The 6,773-nt window shown below is 38.5% G+C and overlaps 1 protein-coding gene and 1 long non-coding RNA gene across 4 annotated transcripts in view; one reads left to right on the top strand and one right to left on the bottom strand.

Annotated features, from left to right (window-relative positions):
• Positions 1-6,773, top strand: part of TBC1D4 (TBC1 domain family member 4) — a 640,377-nt gene that overhangs the window by 30,878 nt on the left and 602,726 nt on the right. The gene's annotated exons all lie outside the window — the stretch shown is intronic.
• The window catches only part of LOC114487465 (uncharacterized), a 32,682-nt gene that overhangs the window by 22,575 nt on the left and 3,334 nt on the right, over positions 1-6,773 (bottom strand). The gene's annotated exons all lie outside the window — the stretch shown is intronic.

Here is a 6,773-nt window from a genome sequence, read left to right as displayed (position 1 = left end):
AGAAAGAGAAAAACAAATTTTGTATATTAACACATATATGTGGAATCTAGAAAAATGGTACAGATGAACCTGTTTGTAAGGCAGAAATAGAGACACAGATATAAAGAACAAATGTATGGACACCAAGGGGGGAAAGTGCGGCGGGTTGGAGGGGTGGGATGAATTGGGAGATTGGGATTGACATATATACACTAATAGGTATAAAATAGGTAACTAATAAGAACCTACTGTATAAAAAATAAAGTTTAAAAAAAAGACAGTCTATGAAAAAAATAATTGATAAGCTGGCCTTCATTCAAATTAAAAACTTCTGCTCTACAAAAGACAGTATCAAGAGGATTAGAAGACAAGCAAATGTTTTCTTCAAGGCTGTGAGAAAACAGTTGCCAAAGACACATCTGATAAAGTCTTGTTATGCAAGATACACAAAGGAACCTGCTGTATAAACAAATAAATACAATAAAATTCAAATATTCAAAAAAAAAAGAAGAAAATTTTAATCTCTGTAAGTAACTGATTCTGTTCTTTGGCATTCAACAGAGCTCTAAACATGTTCATTCACCAGAATTTTATTAGTCACCTTCTCTGTGCCAAGCACTGTGCATTTGATTAGCAATCAGTTGCTATGTATTGTGTTCATTTTCGACAACATTACTCTCATTACCTGCTTAGTTTTTGCCTCAATTTCCTAATTAAAGAATGTCACTTTTATAATTCTTAATTTATAATTCTGTCAAGAGTATTAAGAATGGGGTGTGGGCTGAAGGAAATCAATAATTACCTCAATTTTTGTGAAGACACCTTAAACATTGTTAAAAGACAAGGTGTGGGGCTTCCCTGGTGGCGCAGTGGTTGCGCGTCCGCCTGCCGTTGCAGGGGAACCGGGTTCGCGCCCCGGTCTGGGAGGATCCCACGTGCCGCGGAGCGGCTGGGCCCGTGGGCCGTGGCCGCTGGGCCTGCGCGTCCGGATCCTGTGCTCCGCAACGGGAGAGGCCGCAGCAGAGGAAGGCCCGCGTACCACAAAAAAAAAAAAAAAAGACAAGGTGTGGTTAATTTCTTTGACTATTCCATGAGTGTTTGAAAAAAAGTCTGTATTCTCTCTTTTTGTTATGTCCAAAAAAGATAATGAGAAACTGGGAGACATATAGAAAATGTATGCTGAACAAAATATTACTATTCCTAATATGGGGAGAGTCTATAATTTGGCCCTAGTTTAAAAAATAGGCAAAAAAATATGATCACCGAATCCTTCAAAACAATATAGATAATCAATAGATATGAAAACATTCTTCCTTGCTATTCCTTTTTATTGTTTTCCCATTCTTTATCTTCCTGATTTCTAGACTTAACTTTATTCCTTCTTTCCTTATTATTTCCTTGGGTTTTTCCATATCATTTTTTTCTCTTTTTAGTTAAATTCTTAGTTTATTTGTTTTTATTCATTCTTTTTTTATTTTGATAAGTGTACTTTAATCAATATATTTATCTGTATTCCACAAGTTTTGACAGACAATTCCTTTTTAAACTTAACTCCATATCTTTAAACTTTTCTCTTATAACTTTCTGTTTAACCAGGATTATTCAATACTCTATGTCTCTTACTTTCCAGATATGTGGATTTTTAAACCTATGTTTTTGATTCCTAGTTTACCTTGAATAATAATGAGAAAACATGTTGTATATGATAGCAATTCTTTGGAATTTATGGGTTTCCTGGGTGACACAGTGCATAGTCAATTTTAGCTTTCTTCACAGGTGCTGTATAAAAATTTTGTATTCTCTATTCGTTTACTCATTACATATATTTAAACTGTTAATTATGTTATCAAAATTTATAAATTTGATTATATTTAATTTATTTAATCTTATAGTATATGAGGATGATTTGTTAAAGTCACCAACTATTTATTTTTCCTGTCATTATTTTAGTTTCTCTTTTATGTATCTGAGAGCAATTTATTTAGTGTGCATGTGTTTAAAAATAAAATCATCTTCTTAGTACTTACGCTGGCAAATATTTCTTCATGACCCCTTTCATTAGCTTTAAATTCTATTTAATCTAACATTGAAACCAAAACCCTGATTTTCTTCTCATTCATGTATGCCTGATGTATTTTCTGCTATTTATTTTCAATGTTTCTATATCCTTTCTTTTTAAAAATTTTATTTATTTATTTATTTATTTATTTTTGGCTGCATTGGGTCTTTGTTGCTGCGCGCGGGCTTCTCATTGAGGGCTGTCTCTAGTTGCGGTGAGTGGTGACTACTCTTCATTGCAGTGCGTGGGCTTCTCATTGCAGTGTCTTGTTGTGGAGCACGGGCTCTAGGCATGTGGGTTCAGTAGTTGTGGCTCATGGGCTCTAGAGCGCAGGCTCAGTAGTTGTGGTGCATGGGTTTAGCTGTTTCGCAGCATGTGGGATCCTCCCAGACTGGGCTCAAACCTGTGTCCCCTGCATTGGCAGGATTCTTAACCACTGCACCACCAGGGAAGACCTGTCCTTTTGTTTTAAAAGTGATTCTGTAAACAACACATTCCTGGATCTTTAAGTCTTTATCTTTTGGTCTGTTAGAGTAACTAACTTACATTTATTATAGTTACTATATGGAGTTACTGTAGCCATACTATTTTAAGTTTTCTAATTATCACCCTTTAATTTTGTTTCCTTTCTTTTCTTTTCTTTTTGGGCCTCTCACTGTTGTGGCCTCTCCTGTTGCAGAGCACAGGCTCCAGACTCGCAGGCTCAGCGGCCGTGGCTCACGGGCCCAGCCGCTCCGCGGCATGTGGGATCTTCCCAGACCGGGGCACGAACCAGCGTCCCCTGCATCGGCAGGGGGACTCTCAACCACTGTGCCACCAGGGAAGCCCCCTTTCTTTTCTTTTTATTCCCTTTCCTTTCCTACTGGATAGATCAATATTCTACTAATTTGAAAATCATATATTTTATATCTAGTTTCCTAGTAGCTATCCTTTATTTATTTCCTCTCTCTTTGTCTCCATCTCCCAAATTTGGGAAACTTCTTTTTTTTTAGTATGAAGAGCAAGAGAAACTGACTCAGAGCACACAGTATTCCAAATCTTTTGCCTTTGCAAGGTGCTTAGCTTTTGAAACCTGAAAGCTAAGAATGGACTCTTTTGTTATCTGTGTTCTGCTGTGTCGTCATTTCCCTGGATCAGTGAAGATGCAATGCCCTGGCTGCCTGGGCTGGGGGAAGGTCACAGGGAACAAGGAACAATAAGGGGAAAACCCTGATAGTATCTCAAATTGTTATTCAGTCACAAACACTTGTGCTCTGTTTACTGTCTCCAGTCAGAACTCCACCATGATTTTGAAGAGGCATTCTATTCTAGTATTTTATCATTAGCTAGTGGATATATTTAGTACATTTACATGAAATTATATAATTAAATCATTTGGTGTATCACCTCTGTGACAGTAAAATAACCTCTTAATCTTTAGTTTCTTAAATTGTCATTTGCCATTTATTCAATTCAATTCATTCATTCACTCAGTACTTATTAAGACCCTGTGAAGGGTCAGCTATTGTGTTTTCTGCTGGAGGAAAACAGAGCACAAAACAAATAATCCCTTCTCTCAAGATGCTCTCTTTGTGGTGGGGGACACAGACAAACCACCCAGTAATTATAAATGTAATGAGAGCTATAACAGTGAAATGTATTTAAAAAAAGACCCAAGAAGAGAGGGCCACTAACACTGACTGGGGAAGTAAGAAACAACTTCACAGAAGACATGATTCTTGACTTGGGTCTTGAACAATAGATAAATGTTTCCGTAGTGAAAGATGGGGGAAATTCAAGTTGTGGGCATTAGGAAGCAAGCGCAATCGGGGAGAGGAAGAAGCTTAGGAAGCCCTATGAAGACCTGAGCATGTACTGCATCGGGGAATGGAAAGGTTGTCTGGGTGAGGGAGTCGGGGAGTGAAGAGCAGCAAATATAAGACTAGAAAGATTCGTGCTTTGAGCTTTAGGAAATGTATCTTCATTTAAAGATTTTTAAGCGGGAAGAAAAGTAGATATTGGGGGAGGGTACAGAATGGAAGAGAGAGATAGAAAGAGAAAAAAAGAGAGAGTACATTTGTGCTTGGAAGCAAGGAGACAAGCTAAGAGATTGAGATGAACCTTTCCAGTCTTATACACTAGCTCAGGCCCTTATACTTCTCATGTAGTATATAGTTTTTAAACTAGGATTTGATTGAATGTTACAACTTCTAATTAATGCTAACAGCATTATAATATTGGGATATTAGAGGAGCACTTTTTTAAAAAATGTAGATGTTTACTTTTGGATATCATAGTAGAGGTGCCTACAAGACTATTCAGGAGATATTTCTTGCAGATTGTTAGAAATGCTTTTCATGAGCATATTCTTTGGCCCTTTTTTGGGCAACAGTGGGGTTGAGAGTGGAAGGGTTGGGGGTCAGAGGATGATTTATTGCCCCACCATTTAGTAAACATCATAGACCTGCATATTCAGTGTAACAGCTGCCAAACACTTAAAATTGTATCATCCTTTTGTCTTTTTCTAAATTCAAGTAATCAAACTATAATTGAACACTTTTTTATGTGCATGACATTCTCTAAGCTTCTGAAGGTGATACAATGATATAAGAAACTAATAGCTTACCATATAGTTCATTCATGCAATAAGTCAAATGTCTAAATGATAATAAAGCAAGTTATATAAGATACAATATATACTATAGTATAATAACCTTATCGGACAGGATAGGATAGATTTACAACAAGGTAGCAGACAACTCCACAATCCCAGTGGCTTAACAAAGAAAAAAGTTTATTTCCCACAACAAGAAGTGTGCTGTGTGCCTGGGGGGGTTCTCCAGGACAGCTGTCCTCTAGGAGCTGGCTCAGCATTCTGGACTGCTTCGATCATGAGGAACCTCCATATTGATGTTTCCATAATGACCACTGAAGGGGAAGCGTGGGGATGTACATACAGCACGAGAGGGCTGGGGCGTTGGTTACTGGCAATTAAATGCTTCTACTCAAAGATGTGACCCAAGTCACCTCTGGTCACATTTCACTTCCAAAACAAGTCTTAGGATCATGCCTGCCTTCCCATGTGTCAGGAGGCAGAGAGGATCAGGTATTGGTAAACAGTAATAATGCTCATTAATGCAAGTAAGCAAAACATCACAAAAAGGTTACAAAGAGAGGGCTAAGGATGTTCCAGAGCAGGAAGCAATCACACTTAGGATGTCATGTAATAAAAGACAATTCTTCTGTGTTTCTGTCAATAAGTAGATGTTTATTGCATCACTTTCTTTCACCAGTAAGAAATGGCCTGCTGGGGCTCCAGATTCAATCCTAGCTCCCAAGCTGGTTGATTTGGTAGAACCCACAAGACTTCCATGCTTTCCCCAGATCTCTGTTCTTTTCTTTCTTTTTTATAGTTCTCAGATATGTAGCCTAGGGAAATAGGATCTATATAGGAGTTTCTGGCAAGGTTCTACAAGGTTTCAGTCACATTCGGACAACTTTTCACTGCTTTTTTTAAAAAATAAATTTATTTATTTCTTTATTTTTGGCTGCGTTGGGTCTTCGTTGCTGTGCGAGGATTTTCTCTAGTTGCGGCCATCGGGGGCTACTCTTCGTTGCGGTGCATGGGCTTCGCATTGCGGTGGCTTCTCTCGTTGTGGAGCGCAAGCTCTAGGTGCGGGGGCTTCAGTAGTTGTGGCACGCAGGCTCAGTAGTTGTGGCTCGTGGGCTCTAGAGCACAGGCTCAGTAGTTGTGGAGCACGGGCTTAGTTGCTCCACGGCATGTGGGATCTTCCCAGACCACTCCGTGTCCCCTGCATTGGCAGGCAGTTTCTTAACCACTGTGCCACCAGGGAAACCCTTCACTGCTTCTTGAAGACATGGTTCTACTTTGCACAAAAACGTGGTGGTATGAGTAAACCGAATGAGTGAATCTAACCAATTAATAATGTCTTTATCTTGGAGCTTAAATTCTATCTATAAGGGAGCCATCAGGGTGCACCCAGAAATTCTGCATAGGAATAATGGGAATTGATTGTAGTGATATTACATATAGCATAAAAAATAGTCCCAAGGCTTTATAGAAAGTGAGAATACCTTAAAGGAAAAAAAAAATATAAGAGAGAGAGAGAATGGGAGAGGAACCAGAGTTTTCATTTTTCCTATGAGCCCTTTGGAGAAAATTGGGAACTTTAAGTGTCTTTCCCACTTATTTTTATTTACCTGTTACCTAACTCTTAATTATAATCTAGTAAGAGTAAAAAGAATGAAAGTCCAATTTGCTAAAAAGAAAAAAGAATACTTCTCTTTCTGCTTTAAAATTAGAATGATTAAATTATCCGTAGAATGTTTTTTGAGTTCCCTGGAAATATATATTACTACGTATAAAAGGGTGTGAAATCTCTACACTAGCTCTGAACTGGGTAAATACAATGAATAAAATGTATTGGCTGCACTAAAAGCTATGAAGATTCATGTTTGTCATACCATGTTATATTTTAAAGAGAACTTGGAGTTAAAAATACTTGATCGTGATTCTGTTCACCGCTCTGCAGTTTGCATGTGAGGCTGTTTCCTCCCAGAGCAGTTGTGAAGCAAAAGGCGTAAGGGTATATTTTTAAAAAGATAGTTCAGGAATACTATTTTTTTTTTTGTGGTATGCGGGCCTCCCTCTGCTGTGGCCTCTCCCGTTGCGGAGCACAGGATCCGGACGCGCAGGCTCAGCGGCCATGGCTCACGGGCCCAGCCGCTCCGCGGC

This window comes from Physeter macrocephalus, chromosome 13 (assembly GCF_002837175.3).
Source record: "Physeter macrocephalus isolate SW-GA chromosome 13, ASM283717v5, whole genome shotgun sequence".
NCBI lineage: Eukaryota > Metazoa > Chordata > Mammalia > Artiodactyla > Physeteridae > Physeter > Physeter macrocephalus.
This window is presented reverse-complemented; position numbering and strand designations above follow the sequence as displayed.